This window comes from Sorex fumeus, unplaced genomic scaffold (genome assembly GCF_029834395.1).
Source record: "Sorex fumeus unplaced genomic scaffold, SorFum_2.1 ptg000095l, whole genome shotgun sequence".
Taxonomy (NCBI): Eukaryota; Metazoa; Chordata; class Mammalia; order Eulipotyphla; family Soricidae; genus Sorex; species Sorex fumeus.
In genome coordinates, this window is record NW_026606152.1 from 17,736,920 (window position 1) to 17,759,869 (window position 22,950).

At 37.6% G+C, this 22,950-nt stretch overlaps 1 pseudogene; it reads left to right on the plus strand.

Annotated features, from left to right (window-relative positions):
* Positions 1-11,927: 11,927 nt before the first annotated feature.
* On the plus strand, positions 11,928-12,021 carry LOC130040967 (uncharacterized; annotated as a pseudogene).
* Positions 12,022-22,950: the final 10,929 nt, after the last annotated feature.

The window sequence follows — 22,950 nt, forward strand, 5'->3', positions numbered from 1 at the left end:
GAAAGAAGTGTAAATGACTAGTAAACACAAGCGCAATTTTCTTTTTTTTTTTAAATTTTTGTTTTGTTTTGTTTTATTAGTGAAAATCCGTGAGGTACAGTTATAGACTTCCAAGTTGTTGCGCTTGTGTTTCAGTTATACAGTGATCGATACGCATCCCACCACCAGTGCCCAATATCCATTCCCACCAATCCCAGTATCCCTCCCACCCCCCACCCCCCATCCCAGCCTGCCTCTTTGGTAGGGCACTCCCTTTTGTTCTGTCTCCCCCTTTGGGTGCTGTGGTCTGCAGAAGAGACATTGGGTGGCAATCCTGTTCGGTCCTTAGACTACTTTCAGCAGGCATCTCCCATCCTGGGCAGATCTTCCCAGCACCCTTTATTGTGTACTCCATTCTCTATCTGCGCTGCCTTTACCCCTAGACAGTGCAGCTGGCCTCTAAGCCATGGAGTGAACAACCTGGTATTTATCACAGCTGTTCTTGGGTGTTAGACTCTTATTTTGTTCCTTTATGTTACCCAGAAAAATGCAATCTTTCTATGTCTGTCCCTCTCTTTCTGACTCATTTCCCATAGCATAATATTTTCCATGTAGTACCATACAAGAGCAATTTTCAAGCTCACTAGTAGACAAAGAGCACAAATTAAAATGAGAAATTAAAATGTCCCCCCAAATTACAAATATTGAAAAATCAGGTGCTATCTTTCCCTAGCAGAGGTGCTAGAAAAAAGACCTTTTAAAGTTATTTTATTGAGAATTAAATCTGTATAATAGTTAGGCAATATATAGTTTAAAGCAGTTTAAAGTTCTTTAAGTCACTGTCACTGGCACTGTCCTCCTGTTGTTCATCGATTTTCTCGAGCGGCCCCAGTCAGGTCTCCAGTGTGAGACTTTGTTGTAAGTTAGCTTTTGTGTGTGTCTATGGAAATTCAGGGATCAAACCCATAACCTCAGAAATGTGAGGCAAATACTTTATCACCGAGGCATATTTCCAACCACAGTTCATGATTTTGCCTTTGTTTCTAAAGTGCGAAGAATAGAACCAAAGTTTCATACATGCAAGCCAAGTTCTTTTGTCCTGAGTGACATATCACGTCACAAGTAAGTTATATTTTAATAATTGATCTTAAGTAAACAATTACAAAAGTAGACAAATAGATATAGAGTTCACATCAATGTTATCTTCTCAGTAAACATTACAATTATAAAAGCTCAATTAACATTTTATACTAACTGAAATTGATTATTTAAAAATCATACTTATATATAGACTAATATAAATACATAATTGAAAGACTCCAAAAAATGTACCTCCATTTTACTTATATGTTTATTGTGGTTCTATTTTCTTCTTAATATAGTTATCCCATGAACAATACAAATTTGCACTTCTGAGAGATATTTTTTCAATAATTATATTTTGAAAATTTTTGGATATTGGTATGGATGTAAAATAATTAAAGATGATCAATATATCCTAGAAATATAAAAAAATCTAAGGAAAATTATGCCATGCATGTATAAAATATATGCGGATAGTTTATTTGATTGAAACCCAGACTTAGTATAGGGGTTAAAGCACTTACCATGCACACAGTCAACCCAAATTAATGGCTGGCACCACCAGGAATGACCCTTGAGCACAGAGTCTGAAGTCCCAAGCAACACATACTATGGCCCAAATACCCCACAAAAATAGAATTATAAATTATCACTTACTATCATAAAATACAAATTTATTTTAAAGTCTATTATAAAATCCATTATAAGTTTTTAAATGTATCAAAATTCACAGATTGACAGGCCACACATATCAGTACTTGCAGACAATGGAATTAAATACTATTAGAAAACCATCTTCTTGGTCAAGAGCAGACTATCTATTAAATTTGGGGGTTTTCAAATGTTATAGAGGAGTTAGCACCCTTAAGCTCTATGTTACTCAAGAATCAGTTATATGTTTTTCTTTTCTATTCTTCTTTTTATGTGGGGAGGGGACCGCACCCAGATGAGCTCTGGGCTCACTTCTGACTCTGTATCCAGAGATCACCCCTGGTGGGCTCAGGGTTCTGGGAATTGAACTCAGGTTAGCTGCATACAAGGTAAACACCCTCTACATGCTGCACTAGCTCTTTGGCCTATATGTTTCTTTTAGAAAATGAAATGTGAATAAAACATTTTTAATAATTAAAAATCATTTCTAATAAAACGTTTAATTAAAAAGTTTAATGCAGGCAAACACTGTTTTAATCATTAAAGTAAATTTAAAAATTAGAATAATACTTGGTAAAGCATAGAAACCTAGCAAGCAATAGGTGGTATATATCTTATTTACAAATTGGTAACTGTAACACATTGTCCTTTTCCATTTCAAGGATGAGAGGAATCCATATAGTAGATTTGTTCATGAACAATGCTATATTCTCTCCTGGATGCGTATTTAAAAATACTTGCCAATGTGCCTGTTTGTCAACGTTTTGAGTACTATAGTCCTCTTTGCTATTGTTAGATCTTTCTCTTGTTTTATTTTTACTTTATGTTCCAATTTTTTTTAATTTTAATTTCTAAATTTTTATTACTGAGACACCATGAGGTACAGTTGTAGACTTACAAATTTTTGTGCATGGGTTTCAATTATACAATGATAAAATACCCATCCCTCCCCCAGTGCCCATTTCCCAACACCAATGGGTCCCAGTATCGCTCCAATCCCCCATCCCCTCCTCCCACCCTGACTCTGTGGCAGGGCATTCCCCTTGGTTCTCTCTCTCCTTTTTAGGCATTGTGGTTTGTAAAAGAGGCATTGAGTGACAATCATGTTTGTTCTAATAATCTATGTTCAGCATGCTCTCCCATCCTGGGAGGATCCTCCCAACACCCTTTATTTGGTGCTCCGTTCTCTATCTGAGCTGCCTTTTCTGCTAGCGAGTGTGGTTGGTCTCCAAGCTATGAAGAAAAATTCCTGACACTAATCTCGGCCACTCTTGGAGTTGGTCTCCTATTTTGTTATTTTATGTTCTCCTGGTGAATGCAATCTTGCCCTGTCTGTTCCTCTCTTTCTGACTCGTTTCGCTTAACATGATACTCTCTATGTAGTACCACTTGTATGTAAATTTCATGACTTCATCTTTTCTATCCCCTACATAGTACTCCATTGTGGCAATGTACCAATGTTTCTTTAACCAGTCTTCATTTATGGGGCACTCAGGTTTTTCCCAGATTCTGGCTATCGTAAAGAGTGTGTGCAGCTCACTCTTATGGCTGGGGACACAACAGGGGTTTTGCTTCTGACTGCTTTAATATGGGAATTTTTGAAATTTTGAAATTGCCCTCTCTGAAAGTTTTGTTGCCCAAGCAGTGAGGTTTCTGTCAGAATGCCTGTTTAGTCAGAAATCTCTATAATTTTTCATTTGAAATCTTATTTTTTCCTTAAAATTTTTAAATTAAATGCACAATTACACAGATACACAGCTACAAAGTTGTGATTGAGTTTCCATCATAGTGTTCTAACACCCATTCCTTCATGACAGTGTACATTTCCAACCACTAATGTCCCCATTTTCCCTCCTGCCACCCACCCCCAGCCAGCCTCTGTGATCGATGGCAGACTCTTTTCTTCTCTCTTTGACTCTGTCTATCTCTCTCTCTCTCTGTCTGTCTCTGTGTCTGTATGTCTCACTGTCTGTCTCTTTCTCCTGTTCCCCCCATTCTTTCCTTTTGCACATTATGGTTTGCAATACAGGTACTGAAAGATTATCATGCTTATCCTTTTCCTCCTTTCAGCACTCAGTTCTTTATGTGACCTTCATTTTAAATCCCAAGCCATTTTCAGATTGGTTAGAAACCCTAAATCAATTTCTGAAATAAAATGCACCAAACCCATCCAAGAGACCCTGCTGCTGAGCTGCTCTTCCTGCCTGAAGACGTCTCTCTGGCTTCTTGAAAGAACAGCATGCATCCTGGGAGGATCCTCCCAACACCCATTATTTGGTGGTCCCGTTTCTATCAAAAAAATAATAAAAAATAAAAAAATACAAGAACAATCCGTTTTGATTCACTTGAAATATGGAAATTCTGAATTTCCCGAGTAAGAGATTTTCCCTGGCTTAACTGAGAGGATTAAAAAGTAAACTGCATAAAATAGCTTTTTAATAGCCCATCTTATGGTGATTCAATTAAAAAATAAATGAATAAAATATAAATTACTCATAAAGATTAAAATTGCCACACCAAATACATGCACCTTGATTTGATACAGATAACTCACATTTGAAAATAGAGAGAGAAGGACTAAAACAAAGTGAAAAAAGCAAATGACTCCTTAGGAGGTCATATATTTAGTAATTAATATGGGAGGAGCTAGTGCTGGAACATACGAAAAGGTATTTATGATTCAAGGATTCACACCCAGAGATGTTATTGCAAAATTATGAAAATATATATAACTATTTCACAATACCCACAACCATGTATGGTGAGACTCTAAATTAGATATCAATTATTTATTCACACAGATGTATTCATATGCCTATCATATGCACAAGTGAGATCAACGGAAATAATTCTTAGCACTGACATCCTTGGACACTTAAGTAGTAATCACGATTTTATGATTAAGTTTTTATGATTTCATTGGCAGTGTTTGATTACTTAACCAAACTTGAATGTCTTTAAAAGACCAAATACAGGAATATTAATTAATTTTTAATTTAATATAAAATATGCTGAATTTACATGTTAAACAGAGATGGATGTCTTTTTCAATAGTCTCTTTTGGACACTTTCTTTTACTTGTTTTATTAAGAACTGAATGTGGTACCCTATAATCACTAATTCCATCCCTAGTGCTCGCTATTCTACTTCTACTAATCAAAACAAACTTCATTTTAGACCTAGTTTTCAGTAATCTCAACTAAATATTATAGTAAATAGTAAGTCTGATCAAATAATTCTGTTATACAGCAGGTGTTTAAGATGCTTACACAAGTGACAAGAATATTGAGAAAGAAATGAACACTCCAAATTGTCATTGAATTATGCAAAGAATACATGTTGTAATTGACCATATAAAAGAAAGAAAATTAAAGTAAATTCCTTGGTAAGTTCTGGTAGTCTTGCAACCATGTTGCCCATGTGGTAATCAGCTAATTAAGTCTTCCTTAATTTGGATGTTCCTTTTTCACATCCCTGATATCACTATTTTCCTCTCAGATCCCATTCCCAGTAAATCATGTGCTCACCAGATCTTGTTGTTTCAAGCTTTTTTTTCAGAGGAACCCAAATGTCAAGTCCTTCCTTCTGCACTTATTGTCTCTTTTCCCATCATTTCAGACTTTTCTCCCAGCATTTTTTCCACATTGTATACAACTTTCCTTCAAGGGAGTTGAAGCTTGTTAATTTTGAGAGTTTACTGGGATCATTTTCCTTTAGCCATACATGAAAGGTAGCAAAACACTTTTCAAATTTTTCTGTTCCCAGCCAGTCAACTACCCTTTCCTGGGAAAATTTGTTAGCAGTTTATTCTCAAGTGTGTCAGAAACTGTATTCGTTTTCCTCCATTTCCAAAAAAGTAGTTACTGGTACCAAGCAGACTTAATTAAATATATGTTCCTGTTAACCCACTTGCATTTGGGATCCATGTGAACACCTTTCACGTGACTTTTATGAAAGGTGGTCATCCAGTTTGCTTTTCTGGTGGCATTCTGTTTCTCATTATTCCTCTCCACAGCTAAGTAACGTGAAAATACCAACCTTAGTAAATGGTATGATTGAAAGCTCCAGAAGGAATGCCAGCCCTTTCAGCTATCTCGGTCTTATATGTAACCTGTTCTTTGGAACCTATCTTGTTTTCATATTTTTGTTTTGCTTAACATTTCTGAAAAACATATTAATGTGATTAAAACACATCTACCAACTCTCCTATGATGATCACCAGCTGTCCAGTTCCCTACCTTTCCCGGTTTCCTTGCCATCCATCCATCACCACATTAACTCTCCCAGGACCATCTCTTTCCACCACCACCTTCCAGGCTCAAGGTTAAGCGGTACCAACCGCTTTGGTCTTGGTGACCTAGTGCGCATGTCTTAGTCCAGTACATCCCCCAAGGCAGCCCCAATGACACTGATAACGTTGGTTCTTGTGTGAGCTGCAGTTAACAGCGATGTTTAGAGAAGGCTACAGGCACCAGGAACCATGGAAGACCACAGAGCAGCCCCTCAAGGTAATATAATTTGAGCTCCCCCTGCCAGAAATGTCCAGATGCCATTGCCTGAAAGCAGGCTTTCCCACAGCGGGGAGTTTACAAATGCAAAGACTTACAGAGGCAATGGACCTCATTGTTGATACTAGCTAGCAAAGTGTCACCGTGATAGCGACTCTGAATATTGTTAGGAATAAGGGAAATGGTGCAGCTAGGGGTGCTGAACAGAGGGCCAGAGGACATGGTTACTTATCTTTGCATCTCCCAGGAGCTCATCTTCAGGCTTCATGCTGCAACAGTTCTCTTGGCTTGGTCCCTGTTAAGAGTCATCCTTGAATGACTCTGAGGCCGTTGACCACTCATCTGGAAGGTTCATTCCCCAGTCTATGTGTTCACAACCCCCAGCCATCATTTATGATTAGACCACCCGAAACTTTTAGAGATGTGTCTCAAATTTCGTTATTTTCCAAAAGTGGCCATGAGGCATAAACACAGACTCCATGAAAGAATTTTAACTTTATTTCCGGTCACCTTTGACTCATCTTTCTTCTTTAGCCTATTCCGAATTTTTTCTTTTAATCCTAATCCCCAGACTGTGCCATTTCTCCCATTTTTTTTTTGGAGGACACCAGGGATGGGACATACTTGACTGTGCTCTGGTCTTACTCCTGGCTCTGCGCTCAAGTTTCACATCTGGTGGTTCTCTGAGGACCATAAAGGATTGCAAGAATTGAACTGGGTCCTTCTTGCATGCAGAGAAAATGCCCTGTCAGCAATACTGTTCCTCTGACTCTACCCCACTATTCATCAGGCCCATGCAATTTCTCCTCTTATGGGTTTATAACCCTGTACCAAGTTTATCTTTCTTAGAGTCTTGTGTATTCCCCCTTTGTCCTCTCTATAACTCTATAACTTCCCCTGAGCTGCCTCAGGTGTCCCCTTCTGGAGGGTGTCCAGTTCTGCAGGAAAACCCGGGGAGCTGCGGGTGAGGAGTGGTGAACCTGGATTGTGCTCCCCCTACCCAGCTGGAGGGGAGGCGCTGATTAGGTGATGGACAGTCCCAAGGAGCTGCTGCAGGTGTTCCCCGCAGGTGTCCCCCTGTGGAGGGTGTCGAGTTCAGCGGGAAAAAGCATGGGGCTCTTGTTTTATTTACACTTTATGTTCCAATCTTAATGGTATCACCAGCCACTCAGTCAACCTAGCTAAACCCTAAAGTCTCTATCACTTTCTCCTGCACGAGTCTCTGCTTTCTGACAAAAGGGAGGACCTCAGAATGCTGACATAAATCTAATACCCAGGGCCGCAAGAGATAGTGTAGTGCTTATGAAACTTGTCTCACATGCACTCAATTTGACTCCCAGCGCCACCTGATTGCCAGAGTATCAAAGGCTGCATAGCCTCAGAGGACCCCAAGCACCATGGCCACGTTTTCTGAAAATTGTCTGTAGTGCCCCCACACCTCCTGAGCATTGCTTTACAGACTCTCCCAGAAACCAAAAAATATGTAATGCCCCAGAAACATGTACTTGTCTTAAAAAGGGAGCCTCAGTTGAGGTGAGGTTCACAAGGAAATATTGCATGAAAACATAAATCAAAGAGCAGGGGAGACAGTGTAAATCATGTGAGTACAGATCATATATTTGGTGAAATGTGTTAGGATTCAGATGCCCTAGTCTTCGCACCAGGGATATTCCTTCAAAAATGCCCCAATATACTGGAAAGGTTCTAGAACATTAGATGACTGAAACTCTATTATGAGCAACTTTGTAACTGTGTATCTCTTAGTGATTCTAATCTTTAAAGTAAATTTTAAATATACCCATCAAAGTAACCTTTTTACCACTAAATGGGAAAGATACTTTCTAATACTTATCCTCACCAAAAGCTCAACAGAGTGTGACACTTGCCAGGAAATGTCCTCCCTTGCATTTTTCTCATGATACTTTTAGTACTTCACTCTTCTGTTTCTTCCCTTTTCTCATGCCAAATCTTCCCATCTCCCTTGCAAGCTCCTGAAACATTATCCATTCAACATTGATGCACTTTGCCACTGCTCCTCTTGGCGTCTTGTCCACGAACTGATTCTAAAACATAACATAGCTGCAATTACAGTATTCATGCCAAAGACAGTCATTGATATATCTTTGGGTTTAGCTTTCTACAAGCTATTGGCACACAGGTGAGTAACATTTTTTTCCTACAGAGAACACAAAAATAGTTATGCTGGGTTTTAAATTTACATCAGTATTTTTAATGTTTTATTGAATATCTGTGATATAGACAATTACAAATCTATTCATAATTTGCTTCCAGTCATACAACGATCCAACTTCCATCCTTCCTCTAGTGTACATTTCCCAAAACCAATATTCCTGGTTCCCTAAAACCATCCCCCAACAAACTACCCCCACCCCCAGCCTGTCTCTATGGCAGGATCTTTAATTCTTTCTCTTTGTCTCCTTTTTATTTTGTGCATTAAGGGTCTCATAAAGGTACTAAGAGGTCATCATGTTTGTTCAAGGAATTTAGCATTTTTATCAGGAAGGTAAGCCTGGAGTAGCTTTGAGGTATGGAAATGACTGCTGAGACTTCCATAAGTACAGGGAAGTGGGTGTGGGATGCCCATCCTGCCCAGAGAAAGCCTGGAGATTTCAGTCACAAAACACACATATCCGAATTTTCAGCTGTTATGTTTCAGTGAGAGCCATCCTGAGACGGTGGAAACCAGAGGAGGGCATGGTGGCGATTTTGTATTGTGGGAGAAAGTGGCTGCACTGGGTTCTGGTTGGGTGGGCACCAAACTAAACTGCTTCCCTCCGATTTACCCTAGTGTCTTCAGCCTTTTGCAGTTCCAAGGTTAACTGTGGCTGTTGATATCTTCGAGATTTGTCTATGGGTCTCTGAAACAAGACCAATCCATTAGCTTGTATAGCTGAGCCAGGGTTGGGTTTGTGAACATGGCTCCCACATATCTTTCGGGAGTTTAATTTCTCGGGAAACGTAGTCCTCAGTTGTTGGGAGCCAGCCAGAAGCACAGTGGCGATTTGAGGTTATCAGGAAGCATGAAGACACCATCAGACTATTGATGCACTCACCTGAGGGTACAGGTTGAATTCCTGCAGGCACTGCACAACCAGACTAACAAATATTCTTTGAATGAATGAACGAATAATCAACATTTTCAAAATGTGTCTCTTCATTGCATTTTAGAAGGGTAACTTCTAACAGGAAAACAATCTTCATGGTATAATCAAGACCTACGATTTATTTTTAATATATTTAACAAAAGCTACACATTTTGGAAATTTATACAAAGAAATTCTTTTAAATTATCTGTCTTCATAATTTACTTGTAAATTACTAAGATATCACTGTTTTTTCCACCGTTCTTAGCATGGAAATTTACAGACAGAATGTGCTAAGTAAAAATTCATTTTGGCTCTTCTGTTCAATGTAGTACTGGAAGTACTTGGAAGAGAAAATAGATAAGAAAAAGATATTAAGGGTTTTTCATGTATGAAAGGTAGAAATAATCTCTCACTATTCACAGAAGATATCATACAATATTTAGAGAATACTAAAATCTCTGTGAAAAAACTCCTAGAGGCAATAGACTTTTATAGTAAAATTGCAGGCTATAAACTCAATACCGAAAAGTCTATGGATTTTTTATATGCAAAAAATGAGAGAGAAGAAAGTGACATGAAAAAGCAATCCCATTCATAATCGTGCCTCAGAAAATCAAGAACCTTGGAATCAGCTTAACTAAGGAGGTAAAGGACCTATAGAATAGGAAATTAAAAACGACACGAGGAAATGGAAACATATATACTACTTATGGAATGGGAGAATTAACATTGTCAAAATGGCAATTCTCCAAGAAGCATTGTAAAAATTCAACTTGATCCCTATAAAGATACCCATGACATTCTTCAAAGAAATTGATCAAGCACTCCTGAAATTCACATGGAACAATAAACGCACACGAATAGCTAAAGCAATTCTTGGGGGAAAGACGATGGAGGCATCACCTTCCCCAACCTCAAACTCTACTGCAAACGATAATAATGAGAACAGCATGGAACTGAAACAAAGGCTCAGCTGCAGACCAATGGAAAAGGATTGAATATACTGACACACACCCTCAAATATATAATCATCTAATCTTTGATAAGGGAGCAAGAAACGTGAAGTGGTTTAAGAGAGTCCTTCTAAACAAACGGTGCAGAAAAAACTGTACAGCTGCATGCAAAAAAAAAAAGTAGCTCAGACCTCTACCTAACACCATGCACAAAAGTCAGATAAAAATAGGTCAAAGTCCTCAACATCACACCAGAATCCCTCAGGTACAGTGATGACAAGGTTGGCAAATCCCTCCACGACATTGAAGCTAAAGGTATCCTCAAATATAACACGCCACTTGCCAAGCAACTGGAAGCAGAGATAAACAAAGGGAACTATCTTAAATTAAGCAGCTTCTGTACCTCAAAAGAAACTGACCAGAAACAAAGACTCCACCATGCGGGCAAGATACTCGCAGAAGCCTACCAGGTTCTCTGAGAGTGAGAACTGGACAATCAGAGTTGCTGTCTTCTAAATAAGATCCAGTCTCTGGATGTTGGGTATTGAGGGAATTACATGGATCCAGGGGTAGTTCGTGGTTGTAACACTTAATTACTAGAAGATGGGGGATCTGGAAGGAGCGGGCACATTCTTGATCTGAGCAGCCATGGAGATCTCATGCCCTGGTCCCGCACATTTGGGTTCCTCTTCCAGTTCCTTCATGCATGAGGCTCCTTCAAGCTTGGGAAGAGTGGTCTCTAAGCGTACCTATGGCTGGTTGCAGAGGTCTTCAGCTGCCGGGGCTATGCTCAGGGCGGTGAGGGAATCTCACCCCGCCATCTCCAAGGGGCCCCAGTGAGGAAAGCCAGGTGCGAGGTCAGGAGACTGTTGTTTTAGACATATTTGGAATTAATTTTAGATTGAAAAGTACGCATCATTGAAAATACTTATGTGCTTAGTAATAAATTACTACAAACTTGTTCAATCACGTCAGAGAGCCCACTCTGCTCAGAGAACTAGATTTTTAATTACAGATCCGTTTTTCCCATGTGTCATGACTGAGAATCACTATCAGTAGATATGAAACTCAATATACACAAAGATGCACACAGGTTACTATGAGTCATCTATGTTGTTAATATCAGTTGGCCATTAAACTTCACTGAGACCCTTTGTTCTGTCCTTTATAGGAGCCACATGAGTCTCACCTTCCGTTCAAGTTGAACTTGTAATAAGGTGGAATGAAATCATCAATATGCTTCTCACCTCATCCTTCAGGAGAAAAATCCTACATACATTCAAGGTGGTCAAAGTGCAGACAACACCATCCACCTTTTCCTGGAGATGTACACGAGACTGAGGCGAGAAAAGCAAAAGGGTCTAGTTTAATGGTCTTAATTAAGGTTTCAGGGAACGACATTAAAGAAACTTATATCCCATCTTCCAAAAGAATTATTTTGTAAAACTGATGCCTAGGCTATGGTAAAAGGTAATATGGTAAAAACCATATTTTTCTTTCTGGGACATTAAATTTCTAAATCTATTTATTCATGCTGCTTTGAAATACATTCCTTGATTAGGAATCATTGTCTGCCATAGGAGTGAGGAAGGACAACACTCAAAGTAATAAGAAGAGAAAAATATGGAAAAATTAACTCCTACTAAGTTTAACACATATACTAAAATTGAAATGATAAAATGATGAGCATGGTCCTTGCACAGAGATGATATGCAAACTTGTAAAGCATTCCATATTTTTGTTGCAAGAAGAATGAACAGGTCTACTTTAAGCTAAGACAATCCCCACAAGTACAAAAATTCTACATAAAGAGAGCACAAATCCCAATCACAAAAATCTCTCTCAATGTCAATGGACTAAATGTGCCAATTCAGAGTCACAGAATGGGAAGATGAATTAGAAAACTGAAACCAACATTCATTCTGCTGCCTGCAGGAAACACATCTGAACAATCAAAGCACCCATGGGCTAAAGGTAAAAGTCTGGGAAACAAGTTTTCAAGAAAATATCACCTCCACAAAGCTGGAGTGGCCATACTAGTATCAGACCACATGGACTTCAGGCTAAAGGTTATCAGAGACAGTGAAAGTCATTTCTTAGTGGTCATGGGATATGTACATCAGAAAGAACTCACCCTCCTCAAAGTATATGATCCTAATGACAGACCAGCAAAATACTTAAAAACAACTTCTAATTGACTTATAGAAAAACATTGATAGCAACACAATACTAGAAGGAGATTTCAACACTTCTTTGTCACGTCTCCATAGATCAAACAGACTGAAGCTCAGCAAGGAAATATTTTCTTTAAGGGAAGTAATGAACAACGATTGGCTTAGAGAAGATATCAAAGAGGAAATAAAAAGTTTCCAGAAACAAATGAGAATGAGGACACAAGCTACCATAACTTGTGGGACACAGCAAAAGCAGTGTTAAGAGGAAAGATTCTAGCTCTGCCAGAATTCATCAGGAAGAAGGAAAGGGCCTACATGAATAAATTAGAGCTCAAGATTTTGGAAAATGACCAACAAAAGTAGTCCAAACTAGGCTGGAGGGAGGAAATAATAAAACTTGTACCAGACATCAATGAGCTAGAATCCCAAAATAGAATCCAAAAGACCAATAAAAGAAAAAGCTGGTTCTTTGAGAAAATAAATAAGATCAATAAACCATGAGAAGCCTCTCAAAGAAACAAAGAGAAAGAATTCTAATAAATCGAATCAGAAATGCAAAGTGGGGTGTCCTAATAGAAAGTACAGAAATCCATAGGATCATCAGAGATTATTTTGAGAATCTTTGCAGCAGGAAATGAGAGAATCTTGAAAAAATTGATAAATTATTGGATTCCAATTACCTCCCAAGGCTGAACCAAGATGATTTGGAATACTTGAACCTATCACTACCAAGGAAATTGAAATGATGGTCAAAAGTATCCCTGCAAACAGAATCCATGGCCCAGATGGATTCAATAGTGAACTGTTTCAAACCTTTAAAATGGAACTGCTTCCAACATTTTTAAGATTTTCCAGGAAATTGAAGAAACAGAAATACTCCCAAATAGCTTCTATGAGGCAAAGATCACCCTAATACTCAAATCGATAGAGACACCACAAAAATAGAAAATTACAGACCTATTTCCTTGATGAATACAGATACAAAGATTTTCAAGAAAATACCAGCAAAGAGAATCCAGAAACTCAACAAAAGATCACACACTATGACCAAGTAGGTTTAGCTTGGGGATGCAAGGATGGCTTAACATTCTCTAGTCAATCAACAGAATACACCATCTCAATAAAATAAAGATAAAAGTCATATGATCATATCAATAGATGTAGATAAAGCATTTGATAAGATCCAGCACCCATTCATGACGAAAAACTCTCAACAAAATTGGATTTGAAAGTACTTTCCTCAATCTAGTCAAAGCAAATTACCACAAACCCACGGCAAGCATTATTCTCAAGGGGGAAAAACCACAGACTTGGAGCAGAAATCAATGAACTAGAATCCCAGAATACAATCAGGCACAAAACAAGCTACCCACTCTCACCACTCCTATTCAACATAGTACTTACAGTACTTGCCATAAGATTTCGGTAAAAAAAAAGATATCAAGGGCATCCATATAAAAAAGGAAGAACACAAGCTTTTACTATTTGGAGATGACATGATACTATACTTATAAAATCCCAAAGAATCTACAAAAAAGCTCCTGGGAACAATAGATTTGTTTAGTAAAGTAGCATATTACAAAATCAATATCTGGTACTCCATGGCTTTCCCATATATTAATAATGAAAGAGAAAAAAGAGATAGAGAAAAACAATCCCATTCAAAATAATACCTCAGAAAATAGAGTATAATAGAATCAACTAAAATGGTTAAGGAACTATACCAAAAAAAAAAAAAACCTTCAAAACACTACTTCACGAAATAAGAGAGTATATGAGGAAGTGGAATCATATCCCATGCTTATGGATTGAGAGGTTTAACACTGTCAAAATGGCAATACACCCCAAAGCTCTATAAAGATTTAATGCAGTTTCTATAAGGATACCCATAACATTTTTCAAAGAAATAGATTAAACACTCTTAAAACTCATACAAAACCATAAACTCCCATGAAGAGCTAAAGCAATCTTTGGTAAAAAGAAGAAGGGAACACCTTCCCCAACTTCAAACCCTACTACAAAGTTTTAGTAATCAAAATACCATGATATTCAGATAAAGACAGGCCTCAGATCAATGGAATATAGTCAAATATCCTGACGCTGGCCCTCAGATTATTATTACCTAATCTTTCTTAAAGGCTCAAGAAGTATGAAGTTGAGCTAGTAAGTATTTTCAACAACTGGTGCTGGGAAAACTGGACAGCAATATGCAAAAAAAATGAACTCAGACCTCTTTATAGTGCCAGGCACAAAGTCAGATCAAATGTATTAAAGACCTCACTATCATACCTGAATTCTTAAGATATATGGAGAAAAATGTGGGAAGATCACTTCATGACATTAAAGCTAAGGGAAACTTCTAGAATGAAACACAACTGACCAAGGAAGAGGAAGTGAAGATAAACAAATGAGACTACATTAAACTAAGAAGTTTCTGCAACTCAGAAAAAATGGTGACCATGATCAAAAGACAGCCCACATAATGGGGAAAAAATATTTATGCAATACCCATACAATTAACCTCAAAATTCTGACTCCTGTATCATTAACAACACTAAATAGTTCTCGTGAATTTTATTCTTCTTCACATATATTTACTTTAAAATATTTTAGATTTACTTTTAAACCACAGGTAAAAAGGAAAAATTATAAGTTTTTTTAAAAATAAAAAATAACCCCTATACATAGCCAGGTGCGACCCAAAAAACAACAAAGCAAGCAAGCAAGAAAGAAAGAAAAAAATTAAAAATTAAAAAATAATGCCGTTTGCAATGCTAAGGATCAATCCCAGATCATCATTCTTTGCGTTTTTGGGTCACACGTGGCGATGCACCGTGGTTACTCCTGGCTCTGCACTCAGGAATTACTCCTCACGGTGCTTGTGGGGACCATACAGGATGCTGGGAATCTAACCTGGGTAGGCCGTCTGCAAGGCAAATGCCCTACCTGCTGTACTATAGCTCCAGCTCCCCCCCTCCCCATAATTCATCATCTTGAGGGCCTCAGATTTTTACCTTCCATTTGGAAACTTCATCTTTACATTGACACAGTAAATTGAAACCACAAAACCATTGAATGGCATGTTATAATGGTAGCAGCCATGAGCAAACATTGATAACCCATAAGTTGGCTTGAATGAATTCTGTCTCAGAGGCTTCACTTCTGAGGATACCTGTCACTACCTCCTTTCTGTTACGTATCCCAGGATCAGAACGTACATCAGGCCAGCAGTAGAAATTTTCCACCCAAAAGCTAGCCTTCCACTGGGATCAGTATCCTTGATCCATCTAACTTGAAATTTTTCATTCATGACTTGTTGACCTTGTTTCAGGCGGAAGCATCCAGAGCATAAACTCAGCTTTCCCGTTGTTTCCACAGGAAACCCAAATACCTAAGAATGTTATCATTTCTGACGCCACTGTTAAAGATTTTTTTGGAATCCCACGGTAAGATACTATCATTCGTGTTATACTATTACTGTTCTCTATAGTTCGGATCTCCCCAAAGAACTCTCTACCCTCCTCACTCCAAGTGCAGACTCCAGTGTATCATGATCCTGAACGTACTTATAATAGTTTCACTCAGGTTCTCCCCTAAAGTGCACAAGTGAAGTTCATACCAATCCAAGTTCTTATTCCTAAACTACCAGAGTGGGCTTGCTCAAGCTTGTGTTCTCCCTTGAAGAAATACCGTGCTTCCTTTCTCTATGTCTCTCTTTGCTTGTTTTGTTAAATGACTGTTCTCGCTTGACCATATATTCCATTCCACCCTACAACTGTTTCACAAGTTTCTAAGGGCTTTTCAATAAAATATATTTTGTTTCACTAAACTAAAAATTTAAAACCCCAGAGCATTATTAAAACCAATATTTGTATCTTTTAAACCACAAATTTTGAAAATGAAAGGTGGAAAAGCAATGGAATACTACTCAGTTGTATGAAGTGAACTCTTCTTATTATTTGTATATAAAATGTATAACGTGAGGAAATTATGTTTAGTGACAAAAACCAGGCAGAGAAAGATAGGCATCCTACAAATTCAGGCATATGTGGAATATGGAGAAAACAAATTAAAAGAATAAAATGAGACAGACAAGCGTCTAAAACATTATTTATATTCTATGATTTATAATTCAATTAACAATGGTTTCTCATACACATAATTCCAACATGACACTCCTCATTCTCTCAAATAACAAACCCTCCCTCTCCCCCAATCCCCCAGAATCCCTCCCTCCTAATCCCCTGACCTAATTGTGTGGATCAGTTCTCCCCTTGCATTGCTCTTGAACCTTTGCTGCTACCTTGCTGTGTGTCTTTACATCCCACATATGAGAAAGATCTCTCTGTATCTGCTCCTTTCCTTAAGGCTAACTTTACATGCATGATATCCTCTAGTTTCATCCAATGTTGAAAATTACATAATTTTGATCTTTTCAAAGCAATCAAAACAAACTTTTGAACTATGAGACTATTTACTTACCAGATGGAAAGGTGTTATCAAAGTGGAAAAACTGAACAATGGTGAATGACAGAGTAGGCCTTTCAGTAGTGAGTGTAATATGATACATGCTAGTTGATTCTGCATAATCTTAAATTTTATGAAATTCTATAATGTAATTCTATAAGGTAATTTTAAATAATCAAAAAAGCATTTAAATAATTTACATTTATCTATGATTATGACGTATCTTTTGTGTCAAACTATCAGAAATAAAAAGAATGTTAGATAGAGATATGGTGTATCACTATACTTTTAAACAAGAGAAGTGCTAAAAATTTCTGTGTCTTGATGAACTCTCATATAAATTGACTCCAAAATCAAATTAATATACTCAAGGAAAAATAAAACTCAACCAATTTAATCTTTTGCCTTCACTCAGGTTCCCATCTGCTGATCTCTGGCAGACGAAACAATTTTTATTTTATTTTATTTTTTTAAAATTTTTATTAGTGAAACACCATGATGTACAGTTGTACATTTACAAATTTTTGTGCTTGGGTTTTGATTATACAATGATCACATGCCCATTCTTCCGCCAGTGCCCATTTTCCACCACCATGTATTCCAGTATCCCTCCCACACAGATCCCCCCCATCCCACCCTGCCTCTGTGGCAGGGCATTCCCTTTTGTTCTCTCTCTCCTTTTGGGTGTTGTGGTCTGCAAAAGAGGCATTAAATTGTAATCATGTTCAGTCCATAGTCACAATTTTTATTTTCAAAGAATTTTTGGCAGAGGTTTGGCATTCTTTGCTAGCAACCAACTCATTTTCTTCTGCATTTTTTTTCTAGAAATATATACTTATACTAAGACTGATTAGTCATGGCACCAAATTGACAAATGTCCCTGTTTTTACTTCAGTTCTGTTTCCTAATTATCACAAATTATTAGCAGTGGATAGAAAATAACTAGCCCAAAATTCGTGGGGGAAATGGAAATGTTTATGCTTTCCATAGTTTGGAAAATCCCTGTCACTAGTATAGTGACATACATCTAAATTTGTAATCAAAATGATTAAGAAGAGGTAAACCCTGACTGCCACTTCAAGGAAGAACGGGCCTTCAGCAAATATCCTTGGTTTCAGAAGGATGGCTCTGGCTTGGATGGGGGGCAAACATGAGAGCTGTGAGCTACCGGCAGTTAACACATGCTCTGAGGCTATGTGGTTACACTGCTGAGAAATGTGGAGAGCCCTGATTAGGTAGGGTCATGGGGGAGAATGGAATGATGACAAGAAAACAGAGCAACAGGAGAAGATGATAGATTCCTTTGTATAAAAGTTTTCATCTCTAATGTATTAATCTGTGAAAAAGAGAACCAACTTCTTATCATTCTTCCTGGCAATATATTATCCTTATATATTGCTTCAGGAAAAAAACGCTTCCCTTGATAGTTATTATAGCCTGAATATCTGTGAGGTCTTTGAAATCTTTCTATGTATACAGTGCTGATGACTGAAACCAATCTCACTATTTAAGTATCTAAACTGCAATGTTCTCACCATTTAACTCTCTAAACTCTGATGGCTCCAAATCTTCTAAGATCAGCTTTCATCTCTTCCATGATATCCAGGCTTCTCTTCCCAACTGTCAACTCTCCCTTTCTTTCTCCCTCTCTCTACCAACTATGGTCTCTCTGCCAAAATTTGCCAAGGCAAGCCTTCTTGAAATATAGACATAAGTTGACTTCTCCTTTTTTTTAAATTTAGGCAATTTTGATTTTCAAAGTCATTTATATTGGAGATTTGTCATACAATATTCCAATTCTAATCACACCACCAGTGTCTTTATCCCTCCACCAACAAATTACCCATTTCTTCCTGCATTCCCACCGATTTCCTTGACAAACACATTTTGAATTTTTACTATTGTACTTTGGATTCCATACTACAGTAGTGTTGGCATTGGTGGTTAAGACATACACCTCAACTTTTTCATGCTGGCCTTCCTGGATCAATGCCCACTGACACAATTTAGGGGAAATATATGAGAACAAATCATTAAGCTCCAAATTTTTCAAATAATCTTTAAACAATTCTAATCGAAAAGAAAATAGTGAGAACTGGAGGAGACAACCTCTTGTCAGCCTGCAAAGTCTTTTCAGTTTTCCACATTACAACAGAAGAAATCAGTGAAGGAGGTCTGTCATCACGCAACTTAGGTGACCCTGCTCAGGTGTGGTCAACAGGGAGTTTTGTGCTCTTCTCTCCTTCCACCAGAAGTCCCAACCCTATGATTTTTGTCTCTTCAGTCCGCATAAAATGAAAAAGTTTTACCACACAGACATCCATGCAATGAGCCCAGCCAAAGTGATAAAAATAAATTTCAGCAAATTCATAGGTTAGTCATGATGGTAGAATCTAAATATCATGTTTTTGTATTGAATCTGCAGGAGACACATATTACAAACCTTTTCATGATTCAGTTTCAATCATAGGATATTTTAACACCTAACCTCCACTAGTATACAGTTCCATTGCTAATGTCCCCAGTTTCTCTCCCACCACTCCCTCTCCCAACCCCAAACCCCACCGGACAGCCTGCTGTCTCTACACTATGGCAGGCACCTCTCTCTCTCTCTCTCTCTCTCTCTCTCTCTCTCTCTCTTTCTCTTTCTCTCTCTCTCTCTCACACACACACACACACACATCCTTTGGGCATTGTGGATTGTAATACAGAGAGTGAGAGGTTCTCACGTTTATTCCTTTCCCTACTTTCAGGACTCAGTTCTCACCCAGAGTAATCACTTCCAACTATCATTGTCAGAGCGGTCCCTTCTTTATTCCAAATTCTCGCCTTCAGCACTTGTGGCAAGCGTCCAACCATTGACCAATTCTCCTGGCCTGTGTTTCGGCTATCCTTGGGTATTAGTCTCATTTTCTGGTTTTTTATATCCAAAAAATGGTGTAGTCCAATCAGTATACCCCTTTCCTTCTGACTGATTTCATTGAGCATGATATTCTTCCCTGTTCATCCATTTATAAGCAAATTTCATGATGTCAGTTTCCTGCCAACTGCGTAGTATTCAATTGTGTAGGTATACCATAATTTCTTCTGGCTATTGTGAATGGTACTGCAGATGGTATTTCTGTTATAAATATCATGTTTAATGTAAATTACATAGGAAAATACTTCCCACGTTCCAAACATACAGAATCCACTCACTAATAGAACTTTTTTAAATTTTTTTAAAAAATATAATTTATTATGATGCTTTCTAAAAAACGGAAGCTATTAACAAAAACTCAGGGAAAGCATATTCTATAAATGCCAAAAAAAATAACCTTAAGAAAGGACAACAGCTACGTGTTCTTGCTCCTCAAAAATTCATGTGTTTCTTGATATATTGTCAATATCTTTCTATAGCCTTCAAATTCTTCAACTTAATTTCTAAACATATTTAAAGTTATATTAATTTAATAGGTGTAATCAGCTTTATAGAATATTTATTTGATTCTTTCATATTTTACATAAACAACGTTTGAATTAACCATAGCACTGTAGCACTGTCCTCCCATTGTCCACTGATTTGCTCGAGCAGGCACCAGAAACGTCCCTATGGTGAGATTTGTTGTTACTGTTCTTGGCATGTCGAATAATTCACAGGTAGCTTGCCAGGCTTTGCCATGAGGGAGGGTTACTCTCAGTAGCTTGCTGGGCTCTCTGAGAGGAGGAGAGCAATCGAACACAGGTTGGCCACGTGTAAGGCAAACGTCTTACCCACTGTGCTATGGCTCCAGCCCATATATATATATTTATACATATATATGTGTATTTACACACACATACATATCTATATATTCCTGTTACACGGCTCTTAAGCTCCAAATCATATTTCTTCCTCCTCCAATTCTTTACTACTTCTCTCCCCATACTTGGTGCTCAACTAATTTTCCGAGTCCCCTCAGATGCATTTCTGAGGCCATGAAAAAGGAATGCATAACACATACATGCAAGGAAGGCACAAAGCATATGTAGATAAATTTCATATGGACATATAATTGTGATGACAAGTTTACAAACTGTATTCGCTTCAAGTACAGAGTTCCTGATCTCTGGAACTGTGTATTCATACTCCATGCACTGTCAAATATCCAGCTACTGTCCACAACTAACTAACAACACTCCCCTACCCATTTCAGTCATTTAGTTCCCCTCCTTAAGGACGATTTTGATGTCAGAGTATAAAGGTTTGATTTTGCTTTTGTTTATTGGTCCATTTAATTTTTTTCTTTATATTCCAGAAACAAATCAAATATTTTTTTTTAAAAAAAATAAAGGACAGGAGGTGATATCAGGCAACAAATGAATAGTTGATGTGGTTGAGAATCAGCAAGAGTCTTCCAGGTCAGTGTGAGGAATGGAACATCCAGTTGTCCTTCCCAGCATATTTCCAAAGGGCTGTCTTGGAGCAGGGTACATGGTGGGAAGAACCGCAGGACAGTAGTAGTGCTTGAACATATAGGGGCCTATGTTCTTCTTTGAAAATGTAATGGTATTGACCTACATTGCAAACCACAACACCTTAAAACAAAGAAAAAGCAAAAGTGAATGCCCTGAGTTGGGGCAAAGTAGGGGAGATGGGGGGTGGGAGGGTCACTGGGTTCCTTGGTGATGGAGAATGGGCACTGTTGGAGAGATGGGTACTTGATTCTTGTAAAATTGAAACCCAAGTACAAAGGTATGTAAGTCTACAACTGTACCTCATGGTGTTTCACTAATAAAAGTAAATAAACAAAAACTAAAAAATTAAAAGTGCTATCAGCTGGTATAAGAAAAAAATGTAATGGTGTTGACTAGATTAAATCAAGATCATTTTTAGCTATAGGATGCTATGATTCAGCTTTGATTCACTGATTGATACTTTGAAATGTCCCAGTTCATCCTCATTCAGAGAAGTCATTTATTTTTTTGAGTATTGATTTGTACAGGGAATTCCTCACAAAATTCTTTATATAATGTCTATTGAGGGACTCAAGGATAATGCTCTTATTATCATTTTCAAAGAATACAAAAATACTCTTTTAATAAGATTTTCTTGGTTCTCTATCTAAAAGCTAAATGACAACAATTAAGTTTAACTCAACATTTTCTAAAGCGCATCACATTAGTACTTGAAAAGAAATTTTAAAAGACTCTGGGAGAGGGGAGGAGGAAAAGTCATGGATCTATAAGGATTAGTACAAGTCTTTGGGTGTGTGGGGCATTGGAGTGTGTAGAAAAGTTGAGATCACACTCAGCTATGTGATCTAATCTCTATATATCTATTCTCTAAATTAGATACCAGCGATATATTCACACAGGTGTATTCATATGACTATCATGTACACTAAGGAAATCCAGGGAAATAATTCTTAGCACTTACATTCTTGGAAATTTAAGTAGTAATCAGATTTTTATCGTTATGTTGCTATGATTTTATAGGCAGTGTTTGTTTCCTTAACCAACCTGGAATGTCTTTAAAAGACCAAATATAGGAACATTCTTTCATTTTTAATTAAATATAGAAAAGGCTGAATTTACAGGTTAAATTGACATGAATATCTTTTTCAATAGTCTATTTGGGACACTGTGCTTTACTTGTTTTATTAGGAACTAAATGTGGTACCCTATAATCTCTAATTCCATCCCTAGTCCTCCCTTCTCTACTTGTAGCAATCAAGACAAACTTCACTTTAGACCTAGTTTTCAGTAATCTCAACTAAACATTAAAGTAAAAAATAAGTCTGATAAAATAATTCTGTTATCCAGCAGTTATGTAAGATGCTTACACAAATGAACAGAATATTGAGAAAGAAATGAACACTCCAAATTGTGTTTTAAGAAGGCAAAGAATACATGTTGTAATTGACCATATAAAAGAAAGAAAATTAAAGTAAATTCCTTGGTAAGTTCTGGTATTCTTGGAACCATGTTGCCCATTGAGTAGTCAGCTAGCTAAGTCTTCATTAACTTGGATTTTCCTTGTTCACATCCCTGATATTACTCTTCTCCT